We start from the raw sequence: 17644 nt of genomic DNA on the forward strand, positions 1-17644 counted from the left end.
CTACTCGACGGAACCGATTGGGGAAATCGATTTTATTCTTGCTAAGCTAACCATGCCTCCTAGCTAAAAGACATTGCACCAGCTGACCGGTTATGACATTATTATTATTTTACATTCTTTGTTTATCTTATGGTTATAACTGCATCTATTGTTTTAATCGCCATCTTTTGCAAGCTACGGTTTTAACCTTATTCTATTTTAGTTGATTTTACATCTCTCTTTTATCTTTTCCTTCTTTTCTCTACGTTGGTTCTTTTTTAAAAACTCCAACTCCCAAACCCCCTCCTTTTTTTGCAAATAGTCCTAGGCCTTTTTTATTTTCATTCCATTTTATCTTCTAACGAAATGGCTAATGATTTTAGAAATAGGTTTAGCCTATTGGGTAGGCCCAATCACCTTACAGACCGACAGAAACACGTAAAATTGACTCCGGTCGGGACGAGTCCTTCAACCGATCTAGACCCGAAATTAATCAAACATTATTTTCAAATATTACAATCAATTCATCATACAGAAATTCTAGAAGAATCCATTAGAACAGGCATCCCACCATTAGGGATGGCTAGGAAAGAAGCTCAACTTAGAGCATTCATTAAACCGGCGGCCCCTGACGATCTGGTCTTAAACAAAATTAAAGAGAACACAATGGAGGACATGATTATAAATGTAAAGACCTTAATACAACATTATACATACACTATAGCAAAGATCCGTACTAACCTGGGGCCATTTAACAATGAGGCCCTCGACAGAGCCCTCCGGTGGGCCCACCAGCGCTATGGCAGACCCCTTACTCCGTCTTCCATCTCCGCACTACGGCTGCTGCTGTCGGCCCCGGATCCGCCACCGCCTGCCACTCCGCTGCTCCTCTCGGACCTTGGGGCCTTTCCACCGCTTCCCAGACGACCACAGTCCACTATGGCACCTTTCAAGCATCGAAACACTTCTCAGTCGCTTTGGTTCATTTCCCAGATCAGAATTGAAATTCTCAAAACTACCTGTTCAATCTTCACATCAGTGTGTCACTTGTGCACATGAAAAAAACAGTTTCTCATTTATTTGAACACGTTGCGAATGCTTTGGTACATCCATGCACATGATTATGTACAATTCTCTGCTCTTTCCTACATTATCAATTGCTTATATCATGTTGATCGAAATGTATTGCAATGGTCTCTATGGAATAGTCTCACCCCCACAACATTTAGGTATTAGTTCATCAAGTCTTTACATGCAAAATGGTTGAACAAGTTGTCATATGTCAAGCTTATTTCTATACATTTCTATACACTGGCATTAGACTCTTTTTTATGTTCTTTTTTCTATATCTGTCCTGAATTGGTCAATTGCTACCAGGTGAATCTTGACTTTCCCTAAAGAAGGGAAATCTGTGAAGTGTTAGATCAACCAACGATCAACCAGTACTGGAATAGCTCAAAGGTGCATCTCCTGAACCATGAACTGGCAAGTATATAGCTGGAGCACAAAACAATGTTACATTGTCTGAGAATTTGTGGCCCAACAGACAGGAACGTCAGGAGTTGTAGGATGACTGCACTGTAATTCCTACAGCAATGCATGTACAGTTTACCCTAAGGAGATTTTCCTATGTTCACATTTCTAGCAATGACATGGTCTGTCAACAAATTACAGCACAGTCAAAGCGTAAATGTGAATCTTGTCCAATCTCTTGCAATCAATCTCCCACATACACTAAGGTGTAACTTACAATTTACAATAATTGTCTTCAAAACTTTAGACATAGTTTACATCAGAACATCCCTCCAGAGTACACTGTTATATTGACAACATGACTAAGCAATTTGACTGTCTTATCCGTAGACAATGACACAAGGACTTGTCATTCTGATGGCACTGACATGTTCATTGAAACAGATATTTACTTTTGAGAAATTAACTAAGGATTTTGAGCAAGAGGCTGGCTTTTGCAGTTGATCCATGGTGTTTTGCTATTTGAACACATTGTTTTGAGAAATGCACTTACTGCTTTGCAAATTTCAATTCTGATCTGAGAAATGTACCAAAGCGACTGAGAAAAACTGTAATGCTACCGTCCAGGCCACTAACTATTCCTTCACTTCTTACCCTTCCAACTTTATGCCCTAACTTAACCCGACGTTTTCCTCCATCTGCCCCTCAACCACCGCGACCTAGCCGCGTCCCGCTACCACAAGGCCCACAGCGCTTACCAGTGACCAGGCCACGTCCTCCTCCGGTCGTCCCACCGGTGCGGACCACCTCGGCAGTCATTGACCCTCCTGGCGTCCTGGAGACGAGCCTTGGATCTCCCACGCCGGACCCGGAGCCCCCAGTCACCATTACCGCTTCCTCAGCCCCTAGACCCAACCGTCTCTCCCTCGCAAGTGCCGCGACCCGGAAGCGACTCTGTCCGTCGTCCTCCTCGCCGGCGCTGACCACTCCACCACCTGGTCAGGCGGTGTTACCTTCCATGACAAGGAACAAGATAATCATCACTAAGAATGGCTCAATTCAGAACTCTGACTCACTCACAGGTTGCGTGGAGATTCACCCTTGCCCTCTCACCCCTCCTCTGACCACTCCTGCTGTTGTTGCCCTTGTCCCAGTGGGGAAAGGTCAGAGTCGCCAAACCCCGACTTCTCCTTCCCTTTTCTCTTCCCCTATGCTCAGTGCTTCCTACCACCAGCCCTGCATACACCCCCCTACGAACCGCAAAGCCACTATGTGGTCCCTGTCTATTAGAAAACACATGATTATCACGGGCGATTCCAACTTGGCCCGCATCCCAAAAAGAAAAATGGACGACATCCAGATAGATAGCTTTCCAGGAGCCACATTAAGACATCTAACAGCCATCTTGCAGAAACACACATCTCCCAGATCGGACACTAAGCTCATCTTATTGTCTATTGGCATAAACAACTGCCTTAGACAACAGACAGCTATCACAATAATTAAGGACACCCAACGTTTAATTAGGACGGCCAGAGAAACATTCCCCCAGGCTCGCATTGCAATTCCCCTCATAACGGTATCTATCAGGCTATCCGCCACCCAACTCCGTTGTGTCAAGTCTTTTAATGACTTTGTGAGGGAGAATATCGAGGATGTTGACTCACGTGCTGGTTATCTCAACACACTGTCGACGCTTAAGGTACGAACACACCAAACGCGTACCCGCGTAAGATTTACGTGCGTAACGCAGCTAAAATGTTGCTTGACCATTTTGTGTCAAAAATGGTCCTACGTATGCAGCTACGCGCCTGTGGCTGCGCTTGATTTAGGAGTCCGAGGAAGGAAACCCAAACGCCGCCGTGTTTGGGTGCATGATAGAGCTCGGGTTAGATTAATAATCTCGGATATAAATAACAATAATCGGGTTAAATAACTTCACATGGTGTGTCTGGTGTGTTTCCAGCATTCGTAGTGTTGATCAGCAGAGATATAGTCCGCCAAGACGTTGAGGTTGCATAGCAACCAGAGACTCTGTCCATGCAAGTGAATGGAGCGTTCCCTCTTCGTCATAACTATCAAACCAAACATCCTTCACATTCACCGAGCAAACATTATGAAAGTAAAATGCACATTTCTCGCTAAAAATGTTTACATAAACGCATTTAATGGCGTAACTATGTTACTATTTCAGGAGATCCTCGAACGAGGCCTCACCTTCATCACGACACCGTCACTCGCAGACCGTGACCTATTGAGACGAGATCTACATACTTACCACAGACGGTTAAAAATTCTCGATTATTTTAAATATAACACAGATTATTTTTACTTACCTTTTACTACGCCGTCTATCTGGGAACCAGCCTTGAAGTCCGTCTCGAAGCCTATACGCCAGCTCATCGATCAGGACCTCCGCTCCTTCCGTGACCTCCGACCTCGACGTCCTGTAGGGGAGGCCAATATTACTGTCCATCAACAACAGGCCCTCAACAAACTAAAATCTCACCATGAGATTATTATTAAACCGGCGGATAAGGGAGGGCAAATTGTAATACAGGACCGTACTAATTACATTCTGGAGGCGACACGTCAACTTAATGACCCGGTCTACTATCGCCCTCTCACGGATCCTATGTACCTTGAGACTCAGACAATGGTTAGGCTTTTAATTGACCAGATGAGGAAAAAGCATCTCATCAGTGCAAAACAGGCACACTACCTATACGGCCCGGATCTCCCTCGGGCGAGATTATTTTACCTTCTCCCCAAAATACATAAACCCCTGTTGGGCAAAATAACCTGCTGAGTACATCACATGTACATTATAAATATAGCTAACTCCTACCCTAGCTTAATGAGCACATCACATGGCAGTTACCTTACAATATAGTCAACTTTTAACACATAACACATACATGAGAATATAGTCAGGTCAAGGCCGGAGCCGAAGGCCCCATTTCCCAGGCTGGCAGATGGTGGACACTCAGACAATGCACCAGTCATCCTCAAGAACGGGAGAGCCACATTAATTTATCACACAGGAGACACTTTGAAGCTCTCCCCCGTTACCTGCCCATACCAAGGGCCTGAGAGCCACATTAAATTATCACACACGAGACAGTTCGGGGGGCACTCCCCGGTTTAATTTACCACACAGGAGACATTTTGAGAGCTCTTCCCCGTTAGGAGGAACCAAGAGATACCCCTGACCACACCAGGGCCTGAGAAGCCACATTTCGGGGGGGGCACTCCCCGGTTTAATTTATCACATAGGAGACATTTTGAGAGTTCTTCCCCGGTAGGAGGAACCAAGAGATACCCCTGCCCACACCAGGGCCTGAGAAGCCACATTTCGGGGGGCACTCCCCGGTTTAATTTATCACACCCAAGACACGAGGAGCTCTCCCCCGTTAGGAGGCATACACAGCAGGGCCTGGGAGCCAAGGCCAAGCAAAAACACACAGAACCACACACACCTCAAACGCACACACCTCATCGAGAGGAGGATACAGCATAAAACTGTATCACACAGGGACTCTTCACCTTCTTCTGAAGCAGACCTTCCACGGAGGCGAAGCTCCGGACGAACCATCAGCGCTGATTAGGGACTTAGACATATTCGATTTCTCACGCTTATGACTCTGTATAACCGTTGCCACTTTACTTAATAAATCCAAGGTCCTCGTGCCGACAGACTTTATTACCTCTCCGTCTCATTTTATCTGGTCCAGTAACTAGACAGACCGTTTTTCCCTTCACCCCCAGAGAATTGGACTGTTCCATTCGTGGTTCCTCCAGGACGCCCCATAGTTAGCGACTGTGGCTCCGAATCATACCACCTGGCGGAGTTCATAGACTTTTACATTAACCCCCTATCTCACACTCACCCGAGCTACCTTAAGGACACATACACCTTTGTCAACAAGTTGAAGAATCTCACCGTCCCTGATAACACGTTTATCTTTTCAATCGACGTTGACTCCTTGTACACGAACATCGACACTGTCCTGGGCCTCGAGGCTGTGAAGAAAGCATTGTCTTCGTCACCGGATTCATCTCGTCCCGACACATTTATTTTAAAGTTTTTAGAAATTAACCTTACCCGCAACAACTTTTTATTTGATCAATCCTTCTTTCTACAAATATGCGGCTGCGCAATGGGAAGGAAATATTCACCGGCCTACGCGGACATCTATCTGGCAGACTGGGAGGAATCTGCATTCCTTAAAGGCACCCAGTGCAACTTTATGTAAACATTCAATGAAAAATAAACATTCAATTTCTAGTCTTTTTTACACGTAGTAAGTTTCAATAACTCCATACCATTACATATCGACATTCAAGGAGCAAAGATGAGACGTCGTTGTGTGGTGAGAACTGATAGAAAATCGTAAACAACAACAATCGCCGGTGGGGAGAAGCCATTTTTCCAATGAATGGAAGCCTGCTTTATTTATTGTAGGTTACAAAAAATAAAGAAAATGGCGGCATTGTTGTTGTTATCAATTTTCTATCAGTTCTCACCACACAACGACGTCTCATCGTCGTTGTGCTGCTTGAATGTCGGTATGTAATGGTATGGAGTTATTGAAACTTACTACGTGTAAAAAAGACTAGAAATTGAATGTTTATTTTTAAGCCTCGAAAGTTGCACTGGGTGCCTTTAAATGCCCGTCACGCCCCCTAGTCTATTTCCGTTACTTAGATGATATCTTTGGCCTCTGGGACGAATCAGAAACGGATTTAACCATTTTATACATATCCTTAACTCACACCACCCCCGTATCAAACTCAAACACACTCTCCATCTCCAGCTGGTCCCCTTCCTAGACACAGTAGTTTTCTTCACAGACACGAAGGATGGACACAAAACATTAGCAACCAAGGTTTATTTTAAAGACACTGACAGGCATTCCTTATTATTTAACACCAGCTACCATCCCCGGCATACTTTCAGCTCCATCATCAAGTCCCAACTAATCCGTTTCCACCGCATCTGCTCTCTACCTCATCACGTAGAGGAGGCCACCAGGACCCTTTTCAAGGCCCTTAGACCTCGCGGCTATTCCAAACGTTTTCTTCTGACTATTAAAGGGGAAGTGACCGCCCTCTTCCAGCCAGGCCGGCCCGTTCTCCCTGAAAGAAAGAACACAGAACAAAAGTTAATTCCATTAATTACTACATTTTCGCGACAACTAGGCCCCCTCAAGCAAGCTATAAAGCAACATTTTAATTCTGCCATACCTCAAACCGCCCCACTCGCTTCTTTTAAAATACTAATGTCCTACCGCCGTAATAAAAACCTACAGGACATTTTAGTCCATACAACTCCCCACTCTCCCTTACCCCACTCTTCTCACCCTCTCTAACTCTAAACCCTTCAACGTCCTATCACCCCTCTGCCCTCTGGGTTTGAGATGTGAATAGGATATCAGAGATGCCCAGAAAGGCAGGGGAGAATGTAGGGACAGACATCCCACACCTCCTTACCTCTGACTCCCCACCCTTTCCCCCCACCACTCTTCTCACTCTCTCTAAACCTAAACCCTTCGACATTTAAAATTTAATAAGTTTGTTTTTAATCCTAAACCTAACCTTTAGCTTTATTCCCTAAACCCACCCCTAAAACCATGTTGTATTTATTTAGAATGATATTGTTACGGATTTTAAGCACATAAACTGCCCCCACATAGCCACTAGGAAGCAGGATCTAACACACAAATTGCATAACCCTCACATAGCCACTAGGAAGCGGGATCAAACACCATTAAACAGGCGAGGAGGGAGGAACCATTACGTCACGTTGGCCACGCCCACTTGACCCTATAAAAGTCGACAGAGAGATTGGAGGGCAGAACACCGGACTCAAGTTCAGTTCTAACCAGTCTACAGAGCAGTAAGTCAGATAGCAGGCCGGACATTCTAATAGAGATAAAAAAAAGATTTTACATAGAATAGAGATGATGGGTATAACAGTGGTGTTTGTGTGGGTACCGGCACATATTGGAGTGAGAGGGAATGAGTTGGTCGATAAGGTGGCAAAAGAGGCAACAAAATGTGAAGAAATTGAATTATGCATAAATATCAGCAAGATGGAGGGTAAAAACATAATTAAAAGGTAAATGAAGGAGAAATGGCAGAAGAGGTGGGAGGAGGAGAGGAAGGGAAGGTGGTTTTATAAAATTCAGAGGAAAGTAGGAGAAGCCAGGGGAAGGAGCAGAAAGGAAGAAACCGTAATATCACTGTTAAGATTTGGACATACAGGGCTAAATGCATCGTTGTTTATGGTTGGAAAACATGACACAGGGAGATGAGAGCATTGTGAGGAGCAGGAAACTGTAGATCATGCAATGAACATTTGTAGAAAGTATGAAGTAGAGAGCCGACAAATGCAGGATAATTTGGCAGAAATTAAAGAAAGATATGAGTTAGAGAATATATTAAGGAAAATGTCAGGAGATAGATGCTATAGGCACGTATTTGGATATTTAAAAGAAACGAATTTGATAAAGATTTAAATAAAGCAAATTCTTGCTTTATTTAAAACTAAACAATATTAAATTACCTGATGCTATGTATGAGGTGCAGGTTATTTTGTAATTGTTTTAACATTTCCTGGGGTTATGCAGTGTATGGAACTATTTTCTTTAGACTTTATCCCTACCACTTATCTAAATCTAAATCCTAACCTTAACCCTTAGCTTCATTCCCTAACCTTAACCCGAGTGGCTATCCCCACCACTTATCTAAATCCTAACCTTAACCTTTAGCCTTATTCCCTAACCTTAACCCGAGTGGCTATCCCTACCACTTATCTAAATCCTAACCTTAACCTTTAGCCTTATTCCCTAACCTTAACCCGAGTGGCTATCCCTACCACTTATCTAAATCCTAACCTTAACCTTTAGCCTTATTCCCTAACCTTAACCCGAGTGGCTATCCCGACCCCTAACCTTAATCTTTAGCCTTATGAGGCACCAAATGAGGAGCACTAACGAGAAAATCTTTCCCATCTTAACACCAAACGAACGAGAAATCTATCCTATCTTAAAACTAACCGAGGAGCACGAACGAAAAATCTATCCCATCTCAACGCCAACCGAACAACGAGAAATCTGTCCTATCTTAAAACTAACCGAGGAGCACTAAGGAAAAAATCTCTCCCATCTTAACACCAACCGAAAACAACGAGAAATCTATCCCATCCTAAAACCAACCGAGGAGCACTAAGGACAAATCTATCCCATTGTAAGTCCAACCGAACGAGGAGAATTTTTTTTGCGTTTCCACCGTGAAAACATGGTATCTGGTACCTGAAGTGGCTGCTTTTTTTTTAGTACCGCCTCGCTCTAGGTTCCAAGCGAGCTGAGCCGATGCTAACAGGTGACGTCGCCTGGAAACTACCTGTACAATCAATATCTTATATTGCAGAATGGGCCCGCACCTTTCGCCTACTCTGTCACTCAGCACAGGGGCCCCACAGGGTTGTGTACTGAGCCCTTTACTCTACTCCTTGTACACAAATGACTGTGCCCCATCTCACACTACCAACACCGTAGTGAAATTTGCAGATGACACAACTGTGGTGGGTCTGATCACCAAAGGTGATGAGGCCAATTACAGAGAGGAGGTTCAAAGGCTGACAGAGTGGTGCTCAGAGAACAACCTGAGCCTCAACATCAAAAAAACAAAAGAACTGATCATTGATTACAGGAAGAAGCAGGACACACACACACCACTACACATCAACGTGGAGAGGGTGTCCAGCTTCAAATTCTTGGGCATACACATCTCAGAGAACTTATCATGGGCAATAAACACAACAGCAATAGTTAAGAAAGCACAGCAGTGGCTATACTTTCTCCACACACTCAGGAAAGTCAATCTCTCACAACAGCACCTAAGGTCCTTCTATCGCTGCTCCATCGAGAGTGTGCTCACCTATGGAATCCTGCCCTGGTACGGTAGCAGTTCTGCTGCAGACAGGAAGTCACTGCAGAGGATTATTAAAACCGCCCAAAACATCATCAACCAACAGCTACCTACCATGGACACCATCTTCAACTCCCGATGCTTGCAGAAGACACACAACGTTATGAAAGACTCATACCACCCTGCCAACTATCTGTTTGAACTGCTGCCCTCAGGGAAACGTTACAGGTCCATCAGAACATGCACCACATGATTCATAAACAGTTTCTATCCCAAAGCAGTCACCATACTTAACTCTGACTTGAAAATAAATCCACTAGTTCCGACAGTATTAATCCATGATGTCCACATGTAATGCAATGCTCAGCACTTTACATATTTGTACCACTATTTTAAGGCATACTATTTTCTTTTACTATTTTTTAGGCATACAATGGCACTAAGTTAACGGTATAGTGTGTGACGACATGAATGTAGAGAGTGAACGAAACGTTGAACGTATTTTCTTTCTTTATTTATTATTTATTATGTTACCTTTTTAAATGAGACCAGTACGTGAGTGCACTGAATTTCGTTGTACTTCTGTCCAATGACAAATAAATATATCCTATCCTATCCTATACTGAGTAAATCTTTCAAGGTGGAGAGTCTACTGTCATGCAGTTTTCTTCGGTTTGAACAAATCATAAGTGTTATTTGACCTTGATATAACTACTGTAGCTGTAAAACTTAGGCTGAATCACTAACAAAGTGTAAATCATTTAAAACATATTTCAGCAGACACTTGTTAACTCTCTGGCCACTTTTACTCATGTAAACTTCAACCTCCAAAACAATCTTTGTTCCTTTTTTTATTTGGATATTTCTGTTTAAAAAAACAGAAATATTTTTTCAGGCCAGAGAGTTAACAAGTGCTAAGAAAGTTACTCCAAAGTTTCTGGAGGTCGGTGAAGACGCACAGCAGCAGTCCCCGTGCTACCGCCAAGAAAGCCGCTCTTTTGAATCAGTGTTATTCGTTCCATTCCTCAGAGTAGACAACAGGATTCAGCCTCGTTTTGTTTTTACTTTTAATTCATTCCTCGGGAGGACTTTCCAGTCAGACTGCGTACTGTGTTCCCGCTAGACATAGGTTACAATTGTTCTCAAGCCCTGTTACCCAGAGAAGTTGTGTCAGGCAGAGATGAGGAAATGTGCTGTTCATCGCCTAAAGTGTGAGTAAGAGATTTGAGAAAGACAAACAGTACCACAGCAAGGATGCGAAGTTCATTCCTTAAGTCTTTCATTATGTTGACCAACTGTACAAAAGAAAATGTATAAGAATCTATTTGACAACTCAAAAAATATAACTCAATGTGTTATGGTTTGCAAGTGTCAAGAACATTTAAAGTAGTTTCTGTGAAGCCATTGCAGTCAGCGGCGAAGGCTGATTTCTGTGAAGCCAGCGGCGAAGGCTGCTTCGGAAGGCTACGGGGATCTGTCAATCATTGGATAAATATTAGTATTACACTTATGGCTATTCATTTCTCCACGGGATTCCCGTTGTAACCTTATTTGTTTTGGGTTATTGAAAGGGCTTTATGAACGGTTATATTTTGAGCAATTCCATTAACTTATATTTTGAGCAATTCCATTAACTTATATTTTGAGCAATTCTATTAACTCAAATAAGTTACCTGACGAACAAACCCTTCTACCAGATGCTGATGGCAGTGGAGTACCTCCACAGGAATGGCATCATCCACAGATTTCTGTGAAGCCAGCGGCGAAGGCTGCTGTCAAGAAGCCTGCCGCCACCTGACGGTGGCGGCAGGCTACGGGGATCTGTCAATCATTGGATGAATATTAGTATTACACTTATGGCTATTCATTTCTCCACGGGATTCCCGTTGTAACCTTATTTGTTTTGGGTTATTGAAAGGGCTTTATGAACGGTTATATTTTGAGCAATTAACTTATTTGACCTTTCAGAGGACAGATGACTTCTACCAGACAGATTGTCCTGGAGCTGATGGAGGGGGGAGAGCTGTTTAACAGGGTGAAGGCGGGACAAGGCCTGGATGAGGCTGTGGCTAAACTCTACTTCTACCAGATGCTGATGGCAGTGGAGTACCTCCACAGGAATGGCATCATCCACAGAGATCTGAAACCCGAGAATAATCTATTGGCTTCTCAGGCAAAGACCTGTCTCATTAAGGTCACAGATTTCAACCAGTCCAAGATTCTGGAGGGGGAGAACAGTTCAACGCGACCACGGGGCATGCACAACTGTAAACGACTGACTCCGTATTGTGTTGAGGGGAGAATCGACCAACGTGGATACATCTTTAATCAAAATCTGGATTTAGCAAAACAAAATGAACACTTTGACTGCAGGCAAACACAACGCAGATTCAGCCGGTCACACTTGGATCTATAAATGCCCATAAACAAAGAAAGCCTTGTGTCCGTTGTGGCAACCCGGCCCAGGCCAATTAAGGATATTGAGAGCACCTGAAGAACAATTGGAGAAGCAGGGCTTATCTTCTTATCATCTTCCTCGTCACAGAGCGGAGGAAGATGTACTTTGTTGCTTGCTTCTCTGAGAACATCTTCAATCAGTGTATCTGTGCCACTTTAATTGCCATCTAAGGCTAAATACTGGCACGAGACCGATAGTCGACAAGTACCGTAAGGGAAAGTTGAAAAGAACTTTGAAGAGAGAGTTCAACAGGGCGTGAAACCGTTAAGAGGAAGGGTTTGGGGGTGAAGGTGGCCGGTGGCTTTGGCCTCTGGCTTTACAGCACTCTCTGTAAAGCCAGCGTACACATGCGAGTACACAAGCGTTTCTCTGGCTATGATGTGGAGAGGACCCGCATCAAGGTCGCCATCAGAAGATGCTGGAAAAGGGAACCCTGGTCCACACCAAGGGCATCGGAGCATCTGGGTCTTTCAAGATCGCGATTAGGTCCCACACGATACACCTGAAGCTCATAGAGCAACGAAGCTCACCACCAATAGTGCAAGAATATCATCATATTCTTGCACTGTGTGTGTGTGTGTGTTTTCAGGCCTGTCCTTTGTGGCTCCAGCCTTCATGAGGAGAGAGAAGTCCGGCCAGGTGAGAGTCTGCTCACCTGAAAGGACAGACTCTGAGGAGCTCTGGACCTCTGGATTGACCGGTACAAAGACATTTGTATGTACAAAGACATCTCTGATCGATATCCATGTGATCAATAGCTTTATTCTCATGTTCCATGCTTTGTTAAGGAAGCCTTTTCCTGTTGGATTATGTTTCCCATCTTCTCTCAGAGCTCTGAATATCTATATGACTGCAAAACCTGTTATTACTGATGTACAAGAAGGAAGTGGCCAAGAAGAGCCCCCAAGAAGGCACCCAAGCCCGTGTTGTGTGCCCTATCTTAGCAGCCAATTCCAAAAGATCATGACTGAAAAAAATATCTGGATTTAGCAAAACAAAATGAACACTTTGACTGCAGGCAAACACAACGCAGATTCAGCCGGTCACACTTGGATCTATAAATGCCCGTAAAACAAAGAAAGCCTTGTGTCCGTTGTGGCATCCCGCCACAGAAGCGGGATGCCTCGGCCTGGACAGGCCCGGGGTACCGTAAAGGACTGGGTATACCACCCCCACCCACCAACCGGCGATGGAGAGCAGCCCATTCGGCTCCCCAATCAGGGTGATTCGGGGACACCTGGCCGAAAGCGGAGGAGCCATCTTAAGAGGAGGACCAGCACAGCACGGGTCGGGAGCAGGAAGGAAGGGCTCCTGGCAGCGAGAGAGCCTGGAGGCCCTAGAGACCGCGACTCCTTCATAGTTTGATTGTTTCACGTTGATTGTTAAATAAATGCCTGCCAGGACAGTGCCAGGACGTCGAGATCAAGGCCCTCCAATGCCTGGCTAAAAACCCTACGCCAAGCGAGTTTAACCCAGTAACCCAGAGAACGAAGATCACGGCCGACCATCGAAATATGGACACCAACAAGGGGCCCCCTCGCCCCCGGCGTGACTGTCAACCGGGACGGACTGTCCTCAGTGCGTCTCACCCTGGTCCACACCAAGGGCATCGGAGCATCTGGGTCTTTCAAGATCGCGATTAGGTCCCACACGATACACCTGAAGCTCATAGAGCAACGGAAAGATCCACCAATAGTGCAAGAATATGATGTTCCAGTGTTTTCCAGTGTTTGCTAAAGATAAAAAATACCACTTTATCAAATCCCAATGGGACCTGACCACTCAGCAGATCCTGCCCTATATTGACGGGTTTCGACACATCCAGAAAATCTCAAACCATATAAATCGTTTTGTAGCTAAAGTCCCAGTGCTGCAGAGGATATTACGGGATTGGATTTACGCTTTCTTGGCTGTTTTTTGGCTTTGAGCTAAAAGAATAAATACAATATATGAAGATTGCCTATCCACCTTGGAGCTTTTACATTAACGTGAACTTCTAAAAGGATGCATCACTGCTAATATTTTACAGAAGAATTGGAAAGTTTTCCACTGAAATGGAAGGGACTATTCCATGGATAATCTTCATTTGTGTTGTTAATTTGTCATCAGCTTTTCTTCTAGGGGCGAGGCTTGGGTAGAGGTGTTGCTGCATTGTCTCTACAACAGAGACGATGCAGCGATATCAACATGAATAGTTGTAACTGGAGAGACGGTGAAATCCGCAAGCTGCTGACCATCATGGGAGAGAAGGTGATGCAGTCGCATTTAAAGATGACGAAAGATGGTCGATCCAAGAGAAAGTACCAGCCAAACTTTCCTTACAATGCTTCGTCAGCAAAGTGGTCAGCAAAATAAAGAATATTTCAGTATTTTTGTCGTTTTAGCCTACCCTCGGATTTGAACTCATTCTTGCATGCGAGGGTCTTGAATCAAAAAATATGTAAATATATTTTGCATTCATTGTAAAGAGTCCTACTCTCCGTGTGTAGGCCCGCCTTCTCCGGTGTACCAAGAAAGCCAGCTCCAAGACGAAGGGGGATTTTACCCCTCGGTTTTACATAGGACATTGAAATTGCTGGCCGTTCCAATCCGCGCCCGAATCAGGAAACCTGCCCCTTATGACATCACAGGTCGATGTGTCCTCCTAGATGTGTGCTTGATGGATCAGTCTACCAGCCTTTCCATCGGACGGTAGCAAACGTTGTTCATCTACCAGTCCCACATCTAGGTGGACATGCCCACCTGGGATGTCACCCTCTGCCTCCACACTCTCCCCCTGTTGCCCCTGTAGCTGGGAACGTCTGTGGAAACACGCACGTTCGTGGACGGTGCTCCGCTTCGGCACAAAATGCTCGTTGAACTTGTTAATAACCTCATTGTATTAATCAAGTACAATGAGGCTCTTTGGTCGGCTTCAAGCTGGATTGTCTGGAGACAGTGGCAGAGGAGAGAACCACAAAGAAGCTTCTGGCCATCCTGGATGACATCAGCCACCCTCTGCACACTGCCATCAGCAACCAAAGAAGCTCCTTCAGCGACAGGCTGCTCCTCCCCAGATGCCGCACCAACAGACTAATGAACTCCTTTGTCCATCGTGCCATCACACTCCACAACTCCACACTTGGAGGGAGGAGGGGGGGGGGCAGCAGGAGGAGTACAGTGGATAAAGGGAAATAGAAATAGGATAGACTGATCGAGCTTGCATAATCTTTTTATTGCTTAATAATCTTTTTTTTAATCTTTTTAAAACCATTTAAAAATGTATTTATTTATACAATGTCCTCTCGTGCCCCCGTCTCCGTCCTGGCCTCCACCTGGGCCGAGACAGTAAAGCTAGTGCGTGTGTGTGGCTGCAGTTCTGAAGGTGAACTGCACCCAGGAGCATTGACCGCCCTGTAGTGGTTCCACCTGCATTAACTTTGATATGTCGTTCAACAAATAGGAACATGTATATTCAAATAAACCAGCAATAAGAACCAATGCAAAAGGCTTAAAATGTACCACTATATCAAAATTTAAAAAAATCTTCAGAAAAAAATAATGAATTAATATGAGCTGGAACAGTGAATTTCTTTTTTTCTTTTGTTTGGTTTCGGTTAATCTGTTCACACATTGTGTTATTGTTTGGTCCAAAAGCTTTGTTGCTTGGGATTTTTTTCTTGCATTTTAATCCTCGATATTTTGTTTGAATTATTTTTAACCCTCTTCAATAAAAAAAAAATGGAATTACGGGGAAAGGTTACCTCCCCTTTCTCTTATTTTGCCCGCCCGGATTATTTGTCCCGACCGCCCATGAGAAAATGAGTTAAGAACGTGTACACATAGTTCTTTCCTTGAGAGACACCGTGGCTTGCAAACGAGCGAAGCATCGCAGTTGCTCAGTGTTTGGATGTACAAAACCTCGAAAAAGTAAGTTAACTAACGCCATATCATTGTGTTGCTTTACTGTATATGGTTACCTTGTTAGCATTATAATGTTGCTTTAGCATAAGCGCTACAGCTAACAGCCAAGTTATTGTCGCTAATGTAACGGTAGATGGCATCAGTTATGTGTGTAAATACCATGGACCTATTAAAGAAAGGACAGCGGACTAATACATGGCCACCCAGTCATTCCTATAAATACACGCACTGTAACTCGAGTGTGCACCTCAGCATGCATGGCCCCTTTAGCGCCGACACTGATGGGGCATCACACGAGAATGGGCACAATTTCAACAAAGGGGCTACAGGCACTGATCTGTACTGCTTGGATACCAAGGGAATGCAATGTTTAACTGTCTGCTCACCATACAACAAACGAATACAACTGTATTCTACCGGCCACTGGACCGCAGTAGTTCTAGCGTTTTACTGATGAGGAGATTGACCTGTTAAACTCATCCTAAATACATATGGTGCGTTCCAAGCAACCCGTGTTTTCGCACCCTTCTACCCTCTTGTACTCCCAGTTATAGCTGGTTATTTACGGGCAAAAAAGTGTACCTGGAACGCACCATTATAAGCATGTTTTCCCCTTCCCACCTGATTCAAATCAAAGGGTTATTAGCCGATTTCGGCAGAGCTCGATGTCATGGTATTGGGTTGTTGAGATGAACTATAAAATATGTAAACAAATCAAGGATGTAATATCATTTCATAGAACTAATTTTAAGCATTAGGCTAATGTAATTCACTAAACATGCTTCTCTTATATCTTCTTACAACTTGCACCTGGAATACATACAAGGTAAAAAATGTAGTACTGATTTTTCTTTGTTGTCTCTACGCAGGCCAGCTCATCAAGTGCTTACATTCAGCAGCTTCTCTCAAGGGATGTTGCCTGCCAGACAGAAAACCTGGAAACGCATATTTGTAGGCAGAAAAACTATCCTTAAAGTCTATGCAGCCCCATTTTAAAAGTGAAGGTGTGTACATTACTCATTGAGTATTTTTTTTCTTTGATTTGGTAGATTCTAGGCAGCATAGATTCTAGGCTGATGCTAGATTCTATCTGCGCTAAAAAGCCTGGTCCTCATTTGTACAGAGACTATCAACATCAAGAATACCACGAAGACAAAGTTCACCCAAAGGTACTTGCAATTTCAAAAGCAACACGGCCGAGTCGGCGTCTGATTTGCAGTCTTCTTTTTCTTTCAGTTCACGCTATTCCTGAAAATCTTGCTCAACGTTTACTCGTGTCTGGCCTCTCTGTCGGTCAGTCTCCCTTTTCTCTTCTTCTGTTCCTCCGACATTGGGTTTCTCTGTCTCTTTTTAGTCGGCTGATCTATGATGAATATAACAATCCCTTAGTTACTTGTGTTTATATCGAGCCGGTTCCGCGTTTGGGGGTCTGTGCCGTAAAGCACCAACGCCCGGAGTTCAGAACTTTCAACGCTCCAACGCGTGACGCTTAGCCACGATAGCCAATCAGCGTGGAGCTTGACCCGACATCACCGACAGAGTAGTGACCCTTGCACAGAAGCATACGGCCGACATCTTTCTTTATTCTGGGGGTGGAAATAGTAACATAGTTACGCCATTAAATGCGTTTATGGAAACATTTTTAGCGAGAAATGTGCATTTTACTTTCATAATGTTCGCTCGGTGAATGTGAAGGATGTTTGGTTTGATAGTTATGACGAAGAGTGAACGCTCCGTTCACTTGCACGGACAGAGTCTCTGGTTGCTAAGCAACCTCAACGTCTTGGCGGACTATTTCTCTGCTGATCAACACTACGAATGCTGGAAACACACCACACACCATGTGAAGTTATTTAACCCGATTATCGTTATTTATGAGTCCTTAGCCCAAGTGAA

General features: G+C 44.2%; 1 long non-coding RNA gene across 1 annotated transcript; it reads right to left on the minus strand.

Moving 5' to 3' along the window:
• Positions 1–295: 295 nt before the first annotated feature.
• On the minus strand, positions 296–4214 carry LOC115539125 (uncharacterized). The gene is made up of 3 exons (XR_003975717.1): positions 3789–4214; positions 2211–2465; positions 296–925 (listed from the first exon to the last, which is right to left on the minus strand). It is a non-coding gene; the product is annotated as an uncharacterized LOC115539125 (long non-coding RNA).
• Between the last annotated feature and the right edge of the window lie 13430 nt (positions 4215–17644).

This window comes from Gadus morhua, unplaced genomic scaffold (genome assembly GCF_902167405.1).
Source record: "Gadus morhua unplaced genomic scaffold, gadMor3.0, whole genome shotgun sequence".
NCBI lineage: Eukaryota > Metazoa > Chordata > Actinopteri > Gadiformes > Gadidae > Gadus > Gadus morhua.